Genomic DNA, 24,545 nt, shown 5'->3' with positions numbered 1-24,545 from the left:
AAAAGGAAAGATGATGCATTTAGTCAAAAGTGCATGCATGGGCTTGAGGTCAGGCAGACCTGAGCTTAATGCTCCCTGGTAAGTTTGTTAAAATAAATAGTTTGTATGTAAAACTTTTAGCACAGTTTATTCCAAATACTAGGTACTCAAAGAAGAAATATTGCTTCTTTTTCTCTGGAGAACCTTAGCTCATATACTGTTCAATAGGTATAAAGTTTCAGTCATGCAAGATGAAAAACTTCTGGAGTTCTGCTATAAAACATTGTGCGTATAATTAGCAATATTGTACTGTACACTTAAAAAGTTCAGAGGGTAGATCTCATATTATGTGTTTTTTACCCCAATTTTTAAAAAAAGTAAAAAGGATTTCCTTAGCCAAGGCCAATATATTCTGAACTATAGCAGTCACTGAAATAAGCATACAAACTGCTAAGATAACACCCTTGAGGAAGATAACACTCAAATATAAAAGTTCTGATGTTTCTAAATTCTCTCATTACTTTGTCAGTATTTAAACTAAATTATATTTTACTATTTGTAAGTTTCATCACTGGAAAAAAAGGAGCTTTGCATAGGCATTAAGATGTTTTAAGATTGGATTTTTAAACAGATATCAACTACTGAATTATAGGAAGCGTTTTTATAAGTGGGCATCAACCATTCCCCGTGTAGTAATCTGTGCCAGATCCAGTGTAAATATCATGAGAGCTTCAGTTTTAATATTTAAACTCATCACCAGAATCACAAACACATCACAAGTTATTACACCTGTGAATCCTTGAAAGTGTAACCTGAGAGTATTTCCAGCCTGAAATGAATTACAAGAAATGGAGTAAATTACAAATATGTCCCCAGCCTGAGGTTAGAAAGCTCATGAATTTCTATACCAAAAAAGCCCCCAAGCCCTAGATATTATTGTAAACCTCATCTACTTTGTTGTTATGCATAGAACTATTTATAATATCAAAATAATGTTATATTTGGGATTTTTCCCTGTAATTCCAGTATTCATAATAGTTATAGTTTGCCTCTCAAACTACCCTTGAGAAAAACACACATATTAACATGATCATAATGAAGTCACTGGAGGACTACTGTTGCTTAGGAACATCAAAGGATTCTAGCATGGATTGAGGATTTATTATCATGTGAGCCATTGAAATCAGCAGTTGGGTGCTTTTCCTTTGATTAGGTGCTATATATCAATGTGGCAGCTCTAATACTTCCCAGTTAAGCTGATGAATGAAATCAATTTTATATTACATTACTCAGTGTCAGCTGTTTAATTTTAAAATAAAATTGTACCCTTATAAATCTGAAAATACAAACTATAGAAATGTAAATACAGCATAACAAGTCATTGCTTTCCTATTATAAATATATTTACTATTTTCTAAGTTTTGCTCACTTTCATGCTTCTAGTTCTCCTCACCTTTCCTCTTTATCAGGGAAAACACAGATTCGACACATTTCTCAAAGGCTATTAATGCATGAGCACTTACTCAAAGGGCCATTGCTGATTACTAGCAGAGTATGTGCCATGGCGATTTCTGTTTACGTTGTAAAAATAAATGACTCAGGTTTCAGATTTTCATGAAAAAGATAAGCCCCCAAACTCATAATTTTATTATGTATAGCATCAATTTTAAAAATGATTCTTAATATAGAAAATAAAAAACATTTCAACCATCTGCTTTGTAAGCTAACCTTTACAGTGTGTGCCAAATCATTTTTCTCAGATTAGCTCAACATATTAGTCAGTTCTGAAGGATTACAGCTCATCCTGTGTTCCATTTAAAACCTACCCATTGATGTAGAACATGGAATGTGTCACGAGAGTCTCGCTAATTGCTCCCACTCTCTCCTTTGTATTTTATGTATCATGATGATCATGAAGGGGAGATAGAAAAAGGAAGGGGTGGCAAGAATAACTGCTGGGTATACTACAAAGTCAAACTCTGAGAAAACAAAGGAAAGTTAATATTTCCATTTGATTTTGAATACCAGATTAATTATTAGAATAAGATAAAGAACAATTTGCCAAATTGCTTGGAAGTTCACTTAAGAGGGCATATCAAGCCCTAGCCAGCTTGGCTCAATGGTTAGAGCACTGGCCTGGGGACTGAAGGGTCCCGGGTTTGATTCCAGTCAAGGCCACGTACTTCAGTTGCAGGCTGGATCCCTGACCCCATCCGGGAGCCTGCAGGAGGCAACCAGTCGATATGTCTCACATCAATGTCTCCCTCTCTCTCTTTCTCGCTCTCTCTCTCCTTCCCTCTTTCCCTTTCACTTTCTCTAAAAAGTAGTGGAAAAAATATCCTCAAGTGAGGATTTTAAAAAGGGGGGGGCATATCAAATATAACTCTAGGTGCAAGCCGAAAAATAATGACTTCTCATATCATAAATAAAAAGTTTTCTAATAATCAAGAAACTCTATTAGATAATTCTGACACAAAATGATTCATTCTTATCTCAGGAGAATCTAATTTCCTTAACAGCTTCCTTCATTTGATCAGCCAGTTGTTAACAAATATTTACTGAGCTCCTTACTGTGTGCTAGGCACTATTCTAGATTCTGATAATAAAGCTGGGAAAAATACAGACAAAAATCCCTGCCCTCTTAGAACTTTTAGAAAGAAAGACAGGCAAGAAATAGACAAATTGCACAATATTAGGCAGTGATAAATTCTTCAAAGAAAAATAAAATAGGAATGGAATACAGAATTATGTAGGACAGCTTTTACTTTCAGGGTGAATGAACAGAAAGCTTTGCTGAAGAGATGACATTTGTGCACAGACCCAAATGAAGTAAAGAAGTGAGCCTCATGAATATCTGGTGTAAATGCATTCCAGGGAGTGGGAGTAGAAAGTGCAAAAGCCCTGAGGGAGAGGTGTGCCTGGCACATTCAAAACCAGCAAGATCAGTATGGCTAGTAAAGTGAGTCAAGAGGAAAAGTAGCAAAAAGTGCAGGTCAAAGAGCTAGCCAAGCGAAAAATCATACAATCCTATTAATTACAAGAATTATAATTCAACTGTTGAGGTAGGGGAATACTGGGGAAGAAGAAATGGGTTTGGATGAAGGATTTCTGTTTGAGGCATAAAATATCTATTTCAATCACGTGGAGATTTTGAAAAAGACAGTTTGTTAAATGAGTCTAGAACTCACAGGAATGACTGGCGATACAAATATGAGTCAGTGCACTGATGGAAATAAAAGTCATGGGACTGGATGAAATGACCTGGGGAATGGGGGTAACTAGAGAAGATATGAGGGACAATAGAGAAGTCAAGGAGAGGAAATATAAGCAAGGGAAACTGAGAAGGTGTGACCGTTGAGGTGTGGGTAAAAGTAGAAAGAAAAAAGAGAGTATTCAAGAGAAGAGGACCAATTGTTGCCAAATGATGCTAATAAAGTCAGGTAAGATGAGGACTGAGATTTGGCCATTAATTTTGGCAATTTGAAAGCCATTAATGACTTAACAAGAGTGATTCTAGGAGAATAGAGAAGATGAAAATCCTGTTGGAGTGTGTTCAGGAGAAAGTAGAAGTAAAGAAATAAAAAGAGTGAATAGTTGGTTTGGCTCAGTGGTTAGAGTGTCGGTGCACAGACTGAAGGGTCCCGGGTTTGATTCGGGCCCAGGGCACGTACCTTGGTTGCAGGCTCGATTCCCAGCCCAGTTGGGGCATGCAGGAGGCAACTAATTGATGTGTTTCCCTCACACTGATGTTTCTCTCTCTCTCTCTCCTTCTCTCCCCCTTCCACTCTCTGAAAAGCAATGGAAAAAAATACTCAGGTGAGGATTAAAGAAGAGTGAACAGAGACGACGCTTCCTGAAAGGGTTAAGAAAAATGCAGATAAGAAGTTGGTTAGATAAAGAGGGTAAGAAAGATAAGAGTGGTACCTGGAGCGGAGTGTGGGGTCAAGGGTGTTGCTGGCAATGCTACAGGGGGGTGGGAGAGGAAACTGTTAATAAAGAAGAGAAAGTAATAATTGTAGAACCAAAATCTTTTAGCAAGATGAAATCCAGTATATAGGTAGAAGTGTTGTTACTAATAAGAGCAGAGAGAGTGGGCCCATTGTAACAGGTGGTAAAGCAGACTATGTGGTTATAGAAACAGGAAGGTCCTAAATTTGCTGGTATAACCAAAAAATAAAGGAATTTTTTTCTGAATGCTACTGTATTTACGAATAATTGTCTGTGGCTAATCAGTTAAGTCTGCCATTTAGTTCCATGCAAATCCACCTGAAGGTGTGGCCTGTATACCACTCCCATAGTTCATTGATTATTTCTGTTCCATGGCTAAAAACTATATCCCATATTAAAGAGATGATTGTGCAAATGCAGACCAGAGGTCTTATTATGAAATCCAGTAATAGAAGTAAATGAGTTAGTGAGACTGTCACTATAAATCTCCATGCACCTCCATCTTTGGGTAACAATAGCCTGTTTCTTATAGTCTCAGACACATCCACTCCCTGAATCAGAAAGTCTTGTTTATTCAACACTATGTTAGGATTAAAATGAAGTTTAGAAATAGGAAAATGATCCCTTCCCATACTTAGACTGATGTGCAGGAGATAGAAGGCAGGGCAGATAAGAGCAGAGAAGTGCGGAAAGTGGGGGGATTTCAATCCCTGGATACTAACGTAAGCCCTAATTAGCAACTTTACTACCTGCTGCTCAACCCAGGTCTCTGGTTCTCCATGTCTCAAAAAGCTGAGTTCTGATCCCTCCAACCAGTAAACAGAGTACATGGACCACCTTATCTAGTTCCTTCCACCATCTTTCCCAGGCACTCTCTCTCCAACTCCCAACCTGTGGGAGGCAGACACAAGCACAGCAAGGTAGATGGGCCAGGTACAGAAGGTCACCAGGGCAGAAAGCCCTGAGTGCCTAGCAAAGGACAATTGTAGGGTGGGACCTCACCCCCAGGGTGACCTTTCTTCCCCTAGCATACTGCTGGTTATGCATTTTCAACCCCCTGACCTTTCCTCCCTAGAGATAACATGTAGGCCTCAGTTGATTTCAGCTCCAGGCCCAGAAGAGCAACTACAAAATCAGTCACAGCTGACCTCAGGACCAGCTTCATTGAATAATTGATCCCCTGCCCTGGCACCAGCCATCAGTGGAGACCACAACCCTGAAAGGACACACCTGGAAAACTGATGAATATTCTATTGAGATCGTCCCCTGGGACCTCCCCTAACATCTCTACCCTTAAAACCCTTAGGATGGAGGACCCAGCAGGCTCTCCCTCCCAGGAGCACTCCTGCACTTTTCCCTTCGTCTTCCCCCTCCCATCCCCCCAGGCGAGTTACCATTACCTTCCACACTCCCAAGCTCCTAGGGTCCTTCCTTTGCCTCCTTAACTCGTTTCTTCAGTCCACCTCTTCTATGAATTACTTCTCCTACCTCTGTAGTGTTATAAATAAATGCTCTCTTATAGTTGTATCTTGGCTCTAATTCTCTCCTAGCCAGATCTCAAGTACCGAGGTTGCTGAACCCAGGGCCGGTCTGACACGTCTAACACCTGGTGCTGTTCCCGCTGCCCACAAGTCACACCATGAAAGTCCGCAGGAGGTAACAATTGGAACATTGTTAGGAACATTAATGCTAAGTCTGGCTTCAGCACTATCAACGCTGACCTACGTTAATTGAACCATTTTCTTCCCCATGCCTCAGCCAGCCCCTCTGCTTTGGTCCTTTGAACTACCAGGCCCATCCTGAGAGGGCTGTCCTGTCCACCTTGGTTTATTCTTTCCTCATCACCATCCACCTCTACTCTTCTCTCTTTATTAATCTACTCCATTCTAAATTCCTGTGCCCAGTCTGCCGCTGACCATGACAATCATTTCTACTGGAAACAGATCACGGTCCTTTATGATTAGATCTCTACCTGCCTCACCCTCAAACCTTAGAACAGTCCGTTTACTATCTGACCTTTGCCATACCGAACAGCTTGTGAGTTGCAGCATAAATCTGTCATATTATTTCATAATCCTTTGCCTCTTCAAAAGATGCCCTTTCTTCCGATTTCTTCATACATCTAAATAAAACTCAAGTCTCACCTCTTCTGGGACCCCATCTCCAAATATCCAGACCTGAGGTTCTCAAACTTGGCTGCACATTAGAATCACTTGGAAAACTATAAAACTGAGGCCTGGGACCCACCTTCAGAAATTCTGGTTTAATTGGTCTGGGATGCCACCTGGGCACAGGGATTTTTAGCACCTCCCCAGGGGGGATTCTAATGTGTAGCTAAAGTTGAGAAATACTGCCCTAGATGATACACCTGCTTCAACTCCATATCACTTTACTCATTATCAGAACTTCTGGTCTCAAACATTTAATTGTCTGTCGACCTTATTTCATTAGACTTTGCATCCTCAGTGCCTACTTCAGAAAATAGAGAAATATTCAACACACAGGTCTTGGGTAAATGAAGGAATAAAATTATTTCATGTTTATATATGAGTGTTTTTACTGATTAATGAAGTGAGAAAACCTAAAGTATCTTGGGGGGGGGAATCACATAAAAATAGAGAATAAAGGAAATAGTGTAATGGAGGGTGGGTGCATGATGCGAGGGGGATGTTTGCTGGTGCCAGGAAAAACTCAGAATGATTCCTGAGTTGCGCGAGTGCACGCGCGCGCGCACACACACACACACACACACACAAATCAGGAGATCTTTTACAAAAATAACAAAATGAGATAACTGACAGTCACACTTTCTCTAGTGTCCTAAAAGCGTCAACATAAATCTCTAGAGCTGCTCTGGTATCTGCTGTTTCAAAACTCTGATGATTGGATAACATGTCAGCACTTTTCAACTTTATCCTATCTGTTTGATCCCAAATCATGAAGTTGTTTTTAAGTTAGTGGAATCCAGTGCCCTTTATATTACTGAAGCACCTGGATTCCCCTCACATCTTCTTACTTATTTGAAGGTAAACATAAGAAGATAAAAAGGCAAAAATTTTTTAAACTTAAGTACAGTAAAATAAGCATGAAAATAAATCCTGTTGAGCACTAGGAGACTGGATATAACATAATGCCTAACATTATTTTATTGGAACACTCTCCAATTATGGTATCTTTAACCTTAGGTAAATATTAACTATAAATTCAATGATCAGATATAAGCTAATTTTGCAAAACAAACAAAAACTGAATTTTAAGGTCATGTTTAAGCATACATTATAATTTTTTAATGTGTAATGGCAATTGCAGTAAGAAATTGAAACATTTGGAGGACACATTATTTTCAAATTGAAGGAAAAGAAAATATTTTTAAGAAAACTGGCCCTGCCATTATTGAAGGTACGATCTCTGAAGCTGACAGTAAGATTTCAACAGAAATATATTAGTTTTTGGAGGACCTGGAGTTGAAACTGCTGATTTCAAGATTATTAAGATTCCTGACATATGAAAGTGTAGGCATGTTATAAAACTGGCCAAGTTGAAAATAATGCTATTTACAGAAGGGCTTTAAGGAGTATGCTCTCATACCGAAGCTAAAAAAGAAAACATCGTTTTTATCTATTTAGGTCAAAATTGATATATTTTGCTCTTTTCTGTTTTGATATAACCAGCTATTATTTTTGTTATTGTGAATGATTCTTTTGCTTTTAAAAATAGTGGATGAAAACATATCTGAGTTTGTCTTACTGTTGCTGACTCTCTAATAGGATATTTCCAAATTTCACTCATAACTTAGGAAAGGAAAATTGTCTTGTCTAACAATAAATCCTTAGGATGGAGGCATATTTCAATGCTTGAAATCATAGACAACAAACAAATATTTAGAAGCCCTTTGGGAATATAAGGGAGGAAAGCTGGCCACTAGGACAACAGGGCATTTTGGGAGCTAAAGAGAATTGCAAATCTCATGTCCCATTGAAAGGTATTCAGATTTTTATGTTGTTGTTGTTGTTGTTGTTATCATGCCGTCCACCATTGGTCCCTACTTTATATTTAAGATTTTTATATAGTGTTCTTCCCCAAAAGAAGGAATTTTTATTTAAAAATTGGTCAAGAAATCACACATAGTAAACTTTAGTTTAGAGATAACGCCTTAGTTCTAAGTAAACTCTATCCATCTGCAAAATGACACAACTTGAGTATCTCAGCACACAATTACACAAAAATTTTTTCTCGTTGCAACATACTTTTTTTAGATTTACCCATTACCTAATAAACTTTGCAACTTAGAGGCAAGAATAAAGAAAATTTAGAAATTAAATGAATATTTACTGAATACCTACTATTTCTAGATTCCATACTAGAATTATTTCAGACATAGGGAAGAAGCCAAAGCAGCCATGAGCCTGATTTGAAGCATCGACAGTTACGATCAACAACAGCCTGAGATTCTGAGTGGAGAAACTATGTCTGAAAGGAAACTGCTAAATGGAGACTAGAAACCAGACTCTTACCTCTCTGCTAAGCAAGTAGCCAACCTCTTTAGGTACCACTTGCCTGCAGAGCAATAATCAACATTTGCAGATATTCCACAAAGCCCAGAGCACCAGAAGTAGCCTCTTTTGCAATATTGTATTTTCACATAATTGGATCTCCCCTCATCTATATCCTCATACTCTCCTTCAAAGTAAGAGGAGCCTCTTGATAAAATGTAATCCATGGCAAGGCAAAAAGTCAGTTACAAAATCTAACTTAACAGGAGCTTCAGAAAAATATGCTCATAGATAAAAATGCCCAGTGATATTCATTTAAGTATAACTTATAAATAGGAGCAAACATTAGAAACAGCATTAAAGTCTAGCAATAATAGATAACATTGTGAATGTATTAAATTGTATTTCTACAAAGTGCACAAAATCTAAGCTATTATTTCAGAATGGTCTGGCACGTCCTTTAAAAATTACATGTGAAGAAACAAATCAAGGGAGACTACTTTTAAATTATTTCATTAAATTTATTGGGATGACATTCGTTAATAGGATCATATAGGCTTCAAGCACACATTTCTATGATACATGATCTGGATATTGCATTGTGTACCCACCGCCCAAGGCAAGTGATCTTCCATCACCATATATTTGGCCCCCTCTACCCTCTACTACCTCCCCACCCCCTTGGCCCTGGTGACCACCACACTGTTGTCTGTGTCTATGAGTTTCAGTTTTATATCCCACTTATGAGTAAAGTCATATGGTTCGTAGCTGATTTATTTCGCTTAGCATAATATTCTCAAGGTCCATCCACATTACAAATGGTAGTATTTCATTTTTTCTTATGGCTGAGAAGTATTCCATAGTATATATGTACCACATCCTCTTTATCGAATCCTCTATCGAAGGACACTTTGGTTGTCTCCATGCCTTGGCCACCATCAATAGTACAGGTGTCATGATTCTGTATCTAGAAAACCCTAAAGGGAAGTCTATTTTTGAGTAACTACATTCTTATAGACACATACAATAAGGCAAAATAATTGAAGCCAGAGCAAAGGCAATCTCTGGGTATTAGACTTAGCATATTTTTATTGTGGTAAAATACATACGTAACATAATACTTAGCATTTTAACCATTTTAAAATATATAAATCAGGGGCATTTATTACATTCACAGTATTGTACAACCATTACCACTATCTAGTTTCATAACTTTTTCATCACCTTTCCCTTGGAGTTTATCTGTACATTTATAGTGTTATATTTTTACAAGTAAAGCATAGGGAATATAGTCAATAATATTGTGATAATTATGTATGGTGTCAGTTGGAGTACTGGAAATATTGAGGAGAACAGTATGTAAAGTATATGACTGTCTAACCTCTAAGCTGTACACTTCTATGGGGGCGGGCGGGGGAGCAGCAGCCAACCAATGACTCATCATTGATGTTTCTCTCTCTCCCCCTCTCTCTTCCTCTCGCTGAAATCAATAAAGACATTTTTAAAAAAAAATAGCTCCTTGAAACAAATACCTAAGCAAAATCTTCACTGTATTGGTCCTCTTTTCTTGCTTTATGAAGACTCTCTCCTACCTGCCATAAAAATGGGTTAATTTTAATTATGAACTTAACAAAAAAAGTATGTTATTCCAAAAAAACCTCAGCTATCAAGTTCATACATACAGTACTCCTAGATTATATTATTAGTATTTTACATGTTTAATTTTTAATACCTCTGAAATATTTATTAATATAACATTTTATTCTTTAATCCTACTGCTCTGTCGATAATTCTAGGTTAGTATTCTGGCAGAAATCATTGCTCTGAAGCAAGGGGAGAATGGGAGAGAGAGAAGTCTATCCAGTTTGCCTTATAAAATACTCTGAGGAATCTCTTTAGAGTGCACTTACACAATGAGATATGCATATTTAGAATTTCAACAGTTTTTTTTCTTTTAATGACTGCTTCAGTGCTGATGTTATTAAAATAAAGAAATCTCATTAAAATTACCATGATAAAGTACTGACATAATTCGTTTATCTTACAAAAGGTGTTGACTGCCATCTCTTGGACTGTCTGAGCATTGTGCTTTCAAAAAACATGAACAAATTAGGCCTTCAGCCTTTAACACTGCTAAAATTTCAAGAAAGAAATAACAAAGTTGCAATATTATTTGCATGTACTTGATTATCTCACCAAAAAGCTTGCTTATAAAGCATTTATATATGTAGTTAAATTTTCCTGGATGTGTTGAGTTTCATTCAAACAGGTGGCAAAAAAAAAAAAAAGGAGTATGCATTATCCTAACTTTTTTTTATTTAAAATATTACTTGCACACCTCCACTTTGTGATTCTTTCATTTTCTAATATAGTTATGGCTATAACACTGGTCACTTCTCTCCTTTATATATGTTAATAAGATGTCAAGGCTGATTCAGTTCTTCTGAAGCTAGTTGATAATGTAAATCCTCAAGAGATAAGTATTTTTATATAATGTATAATATTTAGATATAATAATTAGAATCAAGTTTATTTTTCTTTTATGGACATAATATAATTGAGACTAAAAGGACAAAAAGAAGGTTTAATTATTGGTATCAAACTATAGTACAGGTAAACTATATGCATTTTATAGAAGTTAGTAATAAAAACTTACATTTAAGCCCTAGTCAGTGTAGCTTAGTTAGCTGCACTGAAAGGTCACCAGCTCAATTCCTGGTCAGGGCACATGTCCAGGCTGCGGCCTTGGTCCTCGGTCAGGGTGCATACTGGAAGCAACCAAGCTATGTTTCTCTCTCACATCAATGTTTCTTTCTCCCTATGTCTCTCTCTCTCCCCCCTCTTCTTTTCTGTCTAAAAAAAATCAATTAAAAAAATATATATATATTATTGATTTCAAAGAGAGGAAGGGAGAGAGAGAGACAGAAACATCAATGATGAGAGACAATCATTGATGGGTTGCATCCTGCAGGCCCCCTACTGGAGATCAAGCCCAAAATGCAGGCATGCAATAAATTCACATTCTAATCTCTCACCACTTATTATTGCTTCTGTATGGCATCTATTCATATATTTTTAAAAATATTTTGTAAATTAGTGACTTTCTAAAAGTATTTGAAATGCTCCAATTTCTAAATATATATACTTAGTTTTACCTAGGAAATATTTAAAGTACAGAAGTATAAAAATTAAAACATAATATCACAGCAAAACCAGTTTATCTCCCATTTTAAAAGGAATCCTATAACAAACTACAAATAACTAGATGAAAATTCTTAAGTGATTCTGCTTTTCAAAGTAATGTGTTAGTAGGCTCAATCATCATAATTCCATTGGGCTCACTGTGTGTGAGAAGTAGAAATTTTTATTGGCAATTAGTAAATTGCAGTAATGGTGTGAAAATAAAAGAACATTTTGTCACTTTTTAAAACTTTGGTTTTCTATGTTTAATATGTTCTGTTAAACAATTTGAGAAGATAAAAAGAATACCATTTGACTGCATCTGAAGTTGTAACAGTTGCTCCAGTATTTGAAATGATCTAATGTAATTTCCATTATGTTGTTAAGTATTGCATGTGCATGTATTTCATAATTATTTGCTCTTACCAGGCAGATCATCTAGGATGAAATTACATTAAAGTTAAGGAATGGTGGGTCTGATATACAAATCATTTTGAATTCAAATTCATTTGTTTAACGATTAAAATCATATTGCTTGATTTCTTAAATATATAGGCAAAAACCTCAAGTAGAAGTCAAAATACATGAGACGTCAAAATATGTGAGTACAAGTAGAATCCCAACCATTGTCACCAAGAGAAGAAAATTTTTGGTGCCTCTGGCTTAGAGTTGTAAACTCATTGTGACACCTGGTGGATACTGTTAAAAATGCAAGGAATAGCAATAAGTTTCCAGTACAGCCGCCACTAGCCACCTGTGGCTAACCCAAGCTGAGATGAGGTATTCAAAAACTTAACATAAAAAAGGATTACTTATAGCTCACAAATAATGTTCTATATTGATTACACGTTGAAATGATAATATTCTGGATATAATGGTTAAATAAAATATATTATTAAAACTAATGTCACTTGTTTCTAAAAATGTGGCTTCTAAAAATTTTTAAGTTACATACGTGGCTCACATTTGTGGCTTGGATTATATTTCTACTAGATAGTGCTGTGATAGCATCTAAGCCTTACATATTATAAAGGTATAAAATCTCTCAGATCACTTGTGAAAATAGGAAAAATAATTGTAATTTAAGATTGATATATGTGTTAGGCAGAATTTTAAGATGAATGCCAATGATCCACATCCTTGTGTAATTACCTCCCTTTGAGTGTGGGCGGGACATTCGAATATGATGGGATATCATTTCCTTGATTAGGGTATACTATATGGCAAAAATGAAGGGAATTTGCACATATAATTAAGGTCCTTAATTAGTTGACACTGAGTTAATAAAAAGGGAGATTTTCTAGGTGGGGCCTGCCTTAATCAGAGGAGCCCTTAAAAAAGACTCAAAGCAGCAGTAGACACTAACCTGTTGGCCTATCAGCAAACTGACAAGTAGTGGAGAGAGCCACGTGGCAGGGAATGGCAATCACTCCCCAGGGGCTGAGGGTCTTAGATCTTCAGCTATAAGAAACCCAAATTCTGCCAACAACCAGTAAGCTTGGAAGAGGACCCAACCCTCAGGTGAGTTCCAGCTCCATCTGATAGCTTCATTACAACCTTCTGAGATCCTAAGACAGGATCCTGACCCACAGAAACTGCAAGGTAGTACATACTGTTGTTTTAAACTACAAAGTTTGTGATTATTTGTTATGCAACAATAGAAAACTAATACACTATGCCTTCAAGCCATTTTTTACTTTACTTTTTTGTTATTATATTACTAATAGTTCATGAGATTTTTTTTCTTTTTTGCCTAAGACATATTCATCATGTCAAAATCAGCAACGAAAATCATAACTTTATTATAGCATAAACTCATAACCTTATTGTAGCATGCACTTTATCATTGTATGTACAATGGAAACAGGAATAAATACAAGGAAATTATATAAAGTCTAATAGAAACCTCTCAGAACTGTGCTACTACATAAATCATAGTAGCCCCAGCCCAGAGCTCTTTTAAATTTGAAGCAGTGATACATTATTTTTTCTTCATCATTTTGTGCTGTTTGGGCACCTAAGGTGGCGAGACTTACAATGGTGGAGAGAATGGAGGCTAGTAAAGGGAAATCTCGGGTTCATGCAGAGTTGTGAAACCAATCCTGATGAGCTCATACCTAAGCTGGGACCTCTAAACAGAGCTCCTACCAATTTAGAAGTTCATCTAGTATCAGAGACCTTTCACTCTGCTGCCTCGAGTTCCCAAAACATATGGCATAGCGTTCACCCACAGTTCCTCAAACTGAACATTAACTCAAAGAACAGTGGCACATGAACAGCTGTGCCCTACCGACAGTCTCACCACTGATTCTGAAAGCAGTGGCTATCTACTCTAGCTCCTCCAGTGAACTTACTATTCATCAAACTCATCCTAATTTTTCTATGCTCTACAGCCTTTGCCCATACATTCTGCTTTTCATGGAATAGATTTATATTGTTTCCATGCCTGGCAAAGGTCATCTCTCCTATGAACCTTTCCCATTACCTTCTGTGGACTTTCTGGATAGCCTTTGTATTTTTGCCAGTTAAAGGTTTCTTCTATTCGGTGAGGCCAACTAAGAGAACAAGTGTGACAACACTGTGTGGCAATTTTGTGATTATCTACATTGATTTCATCAGAGTCAGTAAGTGAAGCTATAGGTTTAAAAAAAAAAAAAAAAAAGCCCTCAGGTGCACAGGCTTGGAACTACATACTTATACAAAATATAAAACCTACCTTTATATTGTATTACATTTCTTGTCACTCTAAGAGTTCTTGGCACTATAGTTTCAGAACACTTTGCAGACTTCTGTTACCGAATTTACCATGTTGTATAGTAACTACTTCATGCCTATATTCACCATTAAACTAAAAACAGGGGCCATGCCTTATTCAACCCAGCACCCATAATCTCTAAAAGGCAACAAAACAAAATACACTAATTTACCTTAATTTAAACATTTAAGACAACCTTGTATTACCACAATAGTAAACTTCCTATCCCTCGGCAACTAGCTGATGTTTTAGTTGGCTGGACGAAGGGGAAAGGGAGGAGAGGGAAGAATAGGCATGAGGTCCCATCTATGTGCCTCCTCCCCCTCCAAATCCCACAGAACTTAACCATTGTCATTCTTCTAAATTTCAGAGCCAAGCTTTGATAAGCATTTTAAAAATTGCTAATAATGTGACTTCCCTGTAGGTGAAGTTGATGTAGATTGTAGAAGAAAGTGAGAGGAGGTAAAAAGCAGGATATAGTTCTTAAGGAAAAAAAATACTGAAACTATTCTCTGGTTTTCCACGCTGAAAGACATGAGTACCCCTGAAGTGTTTTGGTTAGCTTCACTTTTCATTACTGGTGATATTTATTTTGAAAATTATAGTGTAGAAAGGTTTTGGTGTTTTTTTAAGTAACATTTTTGTGATTCCTATATTTATCTGAGTTATTATCTCTGTATGAGTTTAGCTATTGTTTGAATCTGTCTCAGCCAAGGTAATTGACAATTGCAGTTTATTTGCCAACAACTTAAGAAGCACTCATTTTAAACTAAAGTACACCCCAATCCTCAGATGCAATCCTGCCTCAGGTTCATAAGCTTGGGGTTAGCAGACGGGCATTTTGGCTCAGGATCTCTGATGAGGTTGCAGTCAAGACACTGACTGGGGCTACAGTCATCCAAAGGCTTGAATGGGGCAGAGGATCCACTTTCATGATGGTTCACCTACATGGCTGTTGGCAGAGGCCTCAGTTCCTTTCTAGCTTTTTACAGATGTTTCAGTTCTTCACTGGCTGTTTGCTAAAAGCCTGTTTCTCACCACATAGGTCTCTCCATAGACTGTCTGAGGGTCTTCATGATATGGCAGATAACTTCCCCCAGATCAAGTAAAGAGAAAGAGACAGACAGAAAAGCTGTGGTACCTTCCATTCCCTAGTCTCTGAAATTGCACACTGCCACTTCTACTTTAATCTTATTTGTTGGAAGTGAGCCACTAAGTTCATCCCAACACTTGAAAGGATTTAGGCTCTGTATCTGGAAGAGTATATATGTATTAATTTGTGGACATGTTTTTATATTACCACAGATTTCTACATTTCATTCCCTGAATGTTGCATTACTTAGGGGTCTTACCTCAGTCTTCTTACCATCTCCCTTTATTCACTCTCCCTGGATGCTCATAACTACCCCCACGATACCAAGGGCCATCTATATTGTTTAATATACTCATCTATTTTGAAGCTCAAATTATTTGAGATTCATTATTCTAGTCCTGACCTCTCTTCCAAAACCCATATTTGGATTTTAGTCTTCGTCATATGTCACCTAGGAAGCCAACCCAGCCGGACCAAAGCCAAATTCCTGTTTTCCTCTCTCTTGCTCCCAATTTGGCTCTTTCCTCAATATCTTCAGCCCAGTTACCCAAGATAGAAAAGACATAAAATCATATTCAATTTCTTCCTCTCCTCAGCTCTCATATCCTTTGATATAGATTTATCCTTATTGTTTATACCTCCTAAATAATTCTCAGTTTGTTTCCTCTCTATCATCACTATCTGTGTAGGTTATCAGTTTTCTCTGTAACTACTGCTGTAGCCTAATAATTGATCTCTATGCCTTTTCTCTCCTTTCTAATTTATCTTTTGTCAGATATATGTTGACTAAGATATATATCTGAGATCACATATCTCTATAAAAACTTTCAATGGCTCACTCATAACTTCAGTTTAAAGCCCGAATCCTTTAAAATGATTTATAAGGCCCTTTATAATCTGATCCTAACATGTTTTTAGCTTCATCTCTTGTCACTGTCTCAATACATCTTCACCAAATCATTGTCATCCCCCAAAAACGTCATGTACTGTCACACATTCATATATTTGCACATGTTATTTTCTCTACCTGCAAAACCCACTATTCTCCACTCTGCTTGGTAAGCTCCTATATTCACAGTTCAAACTGCACCTCCTCTAAGCTCCTCTCTCTGACTTCCCTAGATGAGAAGTCACTTTTATCTACTATGATTCCACATCATCTTACATATAATGATGATGTATACTTATTACCTATAAGTCATAGATGTTTTAGGACTGTTTCAATTTCAAATGTTCTGTCTTCATTCCCTCATAAGAACATAAATAAATTTGTCAGATTATGTTTCCTCCTTTTTTTTTCAGAAAATATGATTGCTAGTACACTACTTATCCCCTCCAGGAATTCCAGAATAACCTATTGCATGAAAAGACTTATCTCTTATAGAATATTTGGAATATTTTCTGGTGCAAACATCATAAGATGGCAGTGTCATTTCAAGCCCAGAGCACAAGTAAATATTTTACCAACATTTATACCTTTCTCTACATTGCTCATTTCCCATTCACTGCAATGCCCAACACACCATTACAAATCCACATTCCATAAGCATTTGAGATGTCATCATGGGAACCTACTAATTACAGACATTTATCCTCAGAAGTCTCATCTATTAATTTTGTCCTTTATTGTGGAACCTTGGCATTTAGTGACATATAGCACATCCCCATTATTACTGGAAAATTCCCCAGATGGATCTGGGTGCTCATAACATCTTGGCACAGAGGCTTTTATTAAATTCATCTTCAATAGATAAGATAAATACCAACATACCAACACTAAATACCCTCTTACCAAACAAATGGGAAAGAACTCTCAGCTCTCAATTTAGTTTTCGGCTATCATTCTTTTTTTTTTTTCTTTTTTCTTTTTTTTTTTTTTTTATGTTTTTATTGATTTCAGAGAGAGGAAGGGAGAGGGAGACAGAGATAGAAACATCAGTGATGAGAGTCATTGATCTGCTGCCTCCTGCACGCCCCCTACTGGGGATTAAGCCCACAACCCGGGCACGTGCCCTGACTGGGAATGGAACCATGATCCCCTGGTTCATAGGTTAATGCTCAACCACTGAGCCATGTCAGCTGGGTGATCATTCATTTTCCAGCACATTTATTGAGTTCCTTGAAAGAGACACGTTGTGCTTGGTGCTATTAATGCAGTGATAAAGAAGAGAGTCAGAATCCCTTCTATGAAGCCTACATTCTGGGGCAAGAGGCACCCAATTAACAAATAAACAAAAACACAAAGTAATTACAAACTGTGATAATGCTATTAAAGATATGAAGAGAGTGATGAGATAGAGATTAACTAGGAGTGGGGAATGGAAGCCCTTGAGATATAATGGCCAGCCATTTGGAGGAATTCGCATTTGAGCTGAGACCTGTGGGATGAAAATGAGCCAGCTATGTGCAGATCTGGGAGGATACACACCAAAGAGGGAACAAGAGCCACCATACTCTAAATACAGTAAGTACCCTAATCATTCTAAATGAGTATCCATGTTTTTAAGCCAACTCCAGAGTCAAAATTACCCTACTAGAAAGGTCCTTCTCCCTAAGTGAGCCTGTCCCAGTTGCCTCAACTCACTTTCCCTTCCTGAGCTGCTTTTTCTCTATGTGTATTTTAAACATCCCCCAAATCCCTATTTTTTGTTGTTGTTAATCCTCACCTGAGGATATTTTTTCCATTGCTTTTTCAGAGAGGGAGGGGGAAAAGCATCAATATGAGAGAGCCATGTGCTGGTTGCCTCCAGCACATGCCATCAACGGTCGGGGGACGGGGGTCCAGAATCAAACCCGCAACCCAGGTACCAGCCAACATTCTAACCACTGAGCAACACCATTCAGGAACCCCCCCTTTTTTTTTCCCCTCTGTATAATCTCCCTCAAAATTGTGTATGCCCACTGACACCATATGTTCAAAAGTCTCTCCTGAGTTTCCAAGTCAAATATTCATATGCCATGGATTTCTCCATGTGGATGTCCCAGTAGCAGCCTAAAGTCAACAAAGCCAAAACTGGATACATTACTTCCTCCCCTGTCCACACACTTCATAAATTGCCAATGTAACCTACCTAGCACCATTAGTGATAATTTTCCCATGCTTAACACCTGAAAGTTCTCTCCTACTTTCTGACTTTTTCTCCCTCAGCTCCCACATCCAATCTCCCAATTCTACATTCTTAATATTTCTTGGCGTTTCTTTAGAAATTAATGAGTCAGCACTGAATTGTTTACTCCTTTACCCTGTGACCTGGATTATATAGTAATATACACTAATTATGTGATTACCATGTGCCAATCTGAGTGATTCACATGCATGATATCATTTCATTCTCCTAATAGTCCTATGAGCTACAAACAGCATAATTATTTCTCTTTCATATATAAGGAATCTGAAGCTTACAGATATTCCACAATTGGCCTAAAGTCACTTATAAAAGGGGAAGCCATGATATTTAATCCATGTATTTCTGACTCCAAAATCTGATCTAGAAATAAGTAGGAAATTAGCTTTCCATAACAGAAAAATTAAGCATTTAACTTGATTTATGACATTTCACATAGATACTCCCACATTATTTGAAGTGTATATATAAACATTTTATTATATATGTTGGATAAGCATGTTTTATCCATTTCTGCTTGTTTCTTCATTCATTTGTTCATTTGTTTGATGGTCAACTAGCTAAATAAAATGCTAGCAACCTGCTAATTTTTTAAGGACAGATGTGAGGGAGAAAGCTTGAAACTGAGAAAAAGAGGTTCTTGCAGTAGCCCATGCAGAAGATGTGGCCCTGAAATAAGGTAGTGAGGTAGGAAGGGCATAATTTGAAAGAAACTCAAAAGGTGGAATCTTTAGGACTTGACTGGATTTGAAGGTTGAAGAAAGAATCAAAGATGACTCACCTAAGTATCTATTCATGGTACCTAGATAGAAGGTAGACTAGTTTTTATTTGGGGCTGTATATATAAGACTATTTATGAAAAGCTCTAAGGCAGTAAAGAGTGGTAGGTGGAGGTGGAGGATAGGACAATTTCACCTAAAATGGGGAGTATAAATTGAAATAACATAATATAAAAGCAGACATTATTGGGCTGAAGAAAGCATGGAATTCCTTGTATTGAATTCAAAGGGATATGGGAACCATTAGAAAGCTATTACTAGAGAAATGACATGATTGATGGGAATCATGGGAAATCTTTTTAGCGTCAATGAAGCAAGAAATACTTGGAAATTGTACATCTTGATTTCTTGACAAATGCCATAATAACTATTATTGTAATAGCACCAAGAAATACTTCAAATAGAAATAGGTATGTCACCCATGTAAGTCACCAATTTAAGAAAAGTTTGTCAGTACAGGTTGAAGTGAAGGTTTATAGAATTGAAACTCAAACTGACAAGTTAGAAGAGATTTTTACATGCGCTATTGAAACACTGGCAAATCTTTTGTAATAGTTTATTATTTTGGAGAGAAAAAATGTTTCAAAGGAAAATGCCTACATGCCAGAAGCATTTTGAATCATTCAATGTTTAAATCAAAATACTTTCTAATACATACTGCCTCAAACCATAAAACGGATCAGCAACTCACATGACCAGTCAAATTAGGCTTGTCTTTATAACAGGAATTTATTTAGATAAACCAGTAGTCTTGCCTCTTGACACAGCAAGAAAGCAGCCTTCTGCAAGCCAAGGAGAAAGGCCTCAGAAGAAACCCACAGTATAGTTTGGTCCTTTATCAGTCAGGGCTGCCATAACAAAGTATCACCAACTCAGGACCTTATACAATTGTTGACAAAAATGGAGTTCTACAGAAAGTAACCTCAAGGATGATCTGATCATAAATTCTAACTGGGAAGGTCACGGTTGATAGTAATGCCCTAGATATGTAACTACTTTAGTAAAAGCTTTATCTTTGCCTTAAGCAAAACCTGTCTATTGTGTTTGTGCATCTAGGCTAACACACCTTTTAAATGCCTCTTTTCAGACCCCTCAGAATTGAAACCACCCTCAAGAGAGCACATAATCTTGTTAACTACTCTGTAACTCAATCCCTGCCTTGCTTTATCCCACCTTCATGTAATCTTCTTAATGTTCCCTTCTTAATTCCAAACGTATAAAAGAACCTACAAATTGCCATTCTAGGAAGCATTTTACTCAGTCTGTTGAGATCTTGCTTCCAGGCATATCCTTTGTTTGGCTCAAATAAATTTTTATAAAAACTCTCTACAGGTTTACACATTATGTCAACACAATAGGAATTTGTAGTCTTAAAGTTTTGGAGGCTAGAAGTCCAAGATGATGGACAGGGCGGGTAGGCTTGGTTTCTTCTGAGGCTTCTCTCCTTGGCTTGCAAATGGCTGCTTTCTTGCTATGCCCTCAAGAGGGATTTCCTTTATTTATAGGCATCTCTAATGTCTCTTTGTGTGTCCAAATTCTTCAGGAGGATTCCAGTTAGATTGGATTAGAGACCACCCTAGCAGCTTCATTTTAACTTAATCACCTCTTTAAAGGCCCTGTCACCTATGACAGTCACATACTGAGGTAATGGAGCTTAGTGCTTCAACATATGGATTTGGGAGGGAGAGGGGACATAATTCATCCCATAACAGAGTCCTTAGTTGCAAACAAGTAAAATCAAGTCTAACTTAAGTAAAAAAGAAATTACTGGACATATTGCTCATAGAATCTAAGGAATCCTGGAAATCTTACAAAACCCAGAATCTTAGGAAGCCTGGAAAATCAGGCTAAGAAAACAAAAGCAGCAAGAGATAACAGTAAACAATGTACTTTCAAGTCTAGTGCAGATGCAGCAAATGGCCTACCAGCACTGGACTTATAATACATGCATTCTTCTAATGACCTGAAAAAACTCCTGAACTATTCCTGAGTCTTGTCTCATTCCTTTGAGATTAAAAGCCTTAGGCTTAGGTGGAGATGGTGTAACCATAATTTAAGATCTCAATTAAGCAATAAAGGTTACATATTCTACATTCTCTCAAGGCTACATCCAACTCTGTTTTCACAGGACTTTTATGTAAATAAAGTCCTATGTTTTTACCTCTTATCTGGCCTTTTTTATAGCTTAGAGCACCCTGCTTTGGGGGGAAAGGGCTACTTGCCACTAGACTGGAAGACCCACAGGTGTCCGCTATATATCGCTGTAAATCTACAAATTCCTTTTGAAGACAGAGAGCACCCAAATGAGGGGAGGAAGCATTCCCCTTCAGCCCCCTCCCTTCCTTGTGCTCCCCTTCTGAGAAGGAGCATGTTCTCACTCCCCTTCTGCTCCCCCTCCCTTTGCTCCCAGGAGAGATGCAAGTCCACAGCCCCTCCTCCTGGTCCCTTTGCTCTGTTTTCCCTCTCCATCCTTATAAAACCCTCTGTCTGCACTAAGATATTAAGATAGGTTTTTGAGGACAGTAGCTCACCCATCTTCTCAAGATGCCAGCACTAGACTAAACCTCTTTCCTTTTCCACAGCACCTGTCTCACGAGTTTGACTTGTTGTGGCAGGCAGCCGAACCTGGGTTGTTACAATGGCAGGAAGAATCTGCCTGCCCACCCAAAATTGTGTACCTAGAATCTGGTTCTGTGGGACAAGGAAGAGAAACTTGCCCCTTTATCTTCTAAAATGGGTATTTTAATATAATGGGTCATATCTCTCACACACACTGAAAGGGCCTTTGTTTGTTGTTGTTGTTGTTGTCCTAGTTTGGATTTTTATCCCTTTCTTTTTTCCCCAGCTTTATTGAGATGTAAATGATATATAATGTATTAAAAATGTACAATGCAATGATATATGTATATATTGCCACAATAAAGTTAAACATCCACCGCCTCATACAGTTAGTGTGTGTGTGTGTGTGTGAGGGAGAGAGAGAGAAATTTTAAGATCAACTCTCTTAACAACTTTCCAGTATACAATATAGTATTGTTAATTATAGTCAGGAAGGACCTTTGGATGCCGAGTAACAAAAAAAGAATTCCTACTTCAGTACCAACTCTCCTATTGCCTAGTGACTCAGGTCCAAGAAATATATTCTGATGTCTTCTAAAGATGTAGTTATGGGAATGGACTACATCCAAGGTGGTAAATCCACAGCCCAGCCAGGTTTAGCACTTTTTTTTTTTTGCTCTTTTATGGTGGATATTTATTTACCTCAGGGTGTGGTGGTGAGAGACAGGACAAGTTGGCTAAAATAGGGAGTATAAAATATTTCACTCATTCTGACACCCAAGTTAATATCCCTGTTTTCTGGGTCATTTGAATTTGTAACCCCTATGCTATACCTCTAAACTTTTTTTGTGGAAGATAAGTTTAAGTTATAAAGGAGTAAAGAAGGTATAAAATTCCTAATCGTGCTTCCCTCTGCTATTGGAGACCACGAACAAGCAATTACCTTATTTCAGAAAGCAGTGAATTCAAATGAGTTAGACTTTTTCTAATCTACAAAGAAATGACTGAGGGGAGAGGTCTATCAGAGCAGGCACTATATTTACAAATGTGTATTTTCCACTTGAGACAAGGAAGGATGTTTTTTCTCTACCTGAATCATAATTTCAGGCCAGAAGCAAAAGCAAAGGTCAGAGGTAGAAGGGAGTTAAGAACTATGAAACTGGGGCTACTATTATGAGCTTCTAAGTTCTTTGTAATTTCCCCATAGTTGTTACTTATGATTCATCAGTTTCATGAAAATGACAACCAATAAAATTTTTCAAAAAACAAAGGGGCCAAAGCGTATACTTGGGGACTCTAAAAAGAGAAAGTTAAGGCAAATACATTCCACCCCTACAGGAAGTCTTAAAGGACAGGATCCCCCAAAGAATCCAATAGATTATAATAATGAGTAAAGAGGGAAGCAGGCTGGTTCCCTCTGTCCTCTGACAAGAACAACTACAAAAATAACAAAAGATAAAAAAGGAAGTATATAAATAAGTAAAAGACAGGGGAGCCCATCAACCTGGGATAGGAACCCAGACGAAGTAAAGTTCTTATACAAATACAGATATATAGAGATATGCACACACAAATATATACTTAGGATTCTTTGGCATTATCTTCTGTAGAAAGTTAAGCAAACAATCAATTGCACTAATTAAGAGGACTTGAGTATTTTCATTTTGCAAATAGATGAAAAAGATTAAAAATTCTTTATAGAAAGATGACCCTTGGCTCCACAATGCTTCCTAACAGAAACAGTTTAGACAGTAATCACGGAGCAGAAGTAACAGCTAAGCATCGTACATTTTTAAAAGATAGTATTTTGGTTGGTACGAATATTAGTGGGCCCCACTCATTCATCAAGTACCTTTTCAAACAGGATCTACTTTTGTAACGTTAGCGATAGGCATTTGGACTTTGAAGTCAGGCTGCCAGAGCTGCAATCCCTGGCTCAGCGTTTAACATAACCTTGGGCGTGATTCTTCCCGTCCGCGCTTCACCTATAAAATGGGAACAGAAGCAACAGCTACCTCGATGTCTCTGATAAATAAAATAGTGTAATATACCAAGTACTTTATGGGCTTATCAAGAACTTAATGAAAGCTGTTGAGATGTGCTCTCCACCCTCCAACTAGGTTTGCTAAATTTCACATTATAAAGGGGATTTCAGGAGGCGTTTAAGCACTCTCCCGACATCTAAAAATAACTTGCTCTAATACGTCAAAGGCGCTCAAATGCCTCCTTCTCTGGGCGGCCATCCAAGTCACTCTACAAATAAAAGAAACTTGATACACTTCTTCGAAAACCTCCGCAGGACCCTGAGGCATCGTATACCCGCCCGCCGCCGGCCCGGCCCCTCCAGAGCGCGGGAGGGCAACGGGGTACCCCGGCCGTTCTCGCTGCCGAGGCCGCTCGGCGGTCGCTCGGGACGGGGATAGCGCAGGCGACCGTGGAACCAGCCGGCAGACAAGCCTCCACGCGAGGCGACGGTGGACAAGAGTGACCCATCCTCAGCGAGAGACCGCGCGCGGAGCACTCCGCTCGCTCACCCCGATTCACCCTTAGGCTCGCCTCCCCCCAGGAAGGGCGACGTCACGTGCTACCCACCGTCACTTTCCCACGTCCTATCGCCGCCACCGCCGGGCTAGC

The 24,545-nt window shown here is 37.9% G+C and overlaps 1 long non-coding RNA gene across 2 annotated transcripts in view; it reads right to left on the bottom strand.

Annotated features, from left to right (window-relative positions):
• The window catches only part of LOC308559474, a 96,593-nt gene extending 72,109 nt beyond the window's left edge, over positions 1 to 24,484 (bottom strand). The window contains exons 1-3 of one of the 2 annotated variants that reach the window (XR_013999139.1): positions 24,446 to 24,484; positions 23,764 to 23,896; positions 9,103 to 9,397 (exon numbers count right to left, since the gene is read on the bottom strand). This is a non-coding gene — a long non-coding RNA (uncharacterized lncRNA). Of the gene's footprint in view, positions 1 to 9,102; positions 9,398 to 23,763; positions 23,897 to 24,445 lie in introns of those variants that run through there. The other variant, XR_013999138.1, reaches the window with a different exon arrangement.
• Between the last annotated feature and the right edge of the window lie 61 nt (positions 24,485 to 24,545).

The sequence above is a fragment of the Miniopterus schreibersii genome, assembly GCF_964146895.1.
Source record: "Miniopterus schreibersii genome assembly, chromosome: 7".
Classification (NCBI taxonomy): domain Eukaryota; kingdom Metazoa; phylum Chordata; class Mammalia; order Chiroptera; family Miniopteridae; genus Miniopterus; species Miniopterus schreibersii.
The sequence above is the reverse complement of the archived record's forward strand: the minus strand, read 5'-3'. Positions and strand labels throughout refer to the sequence as shown.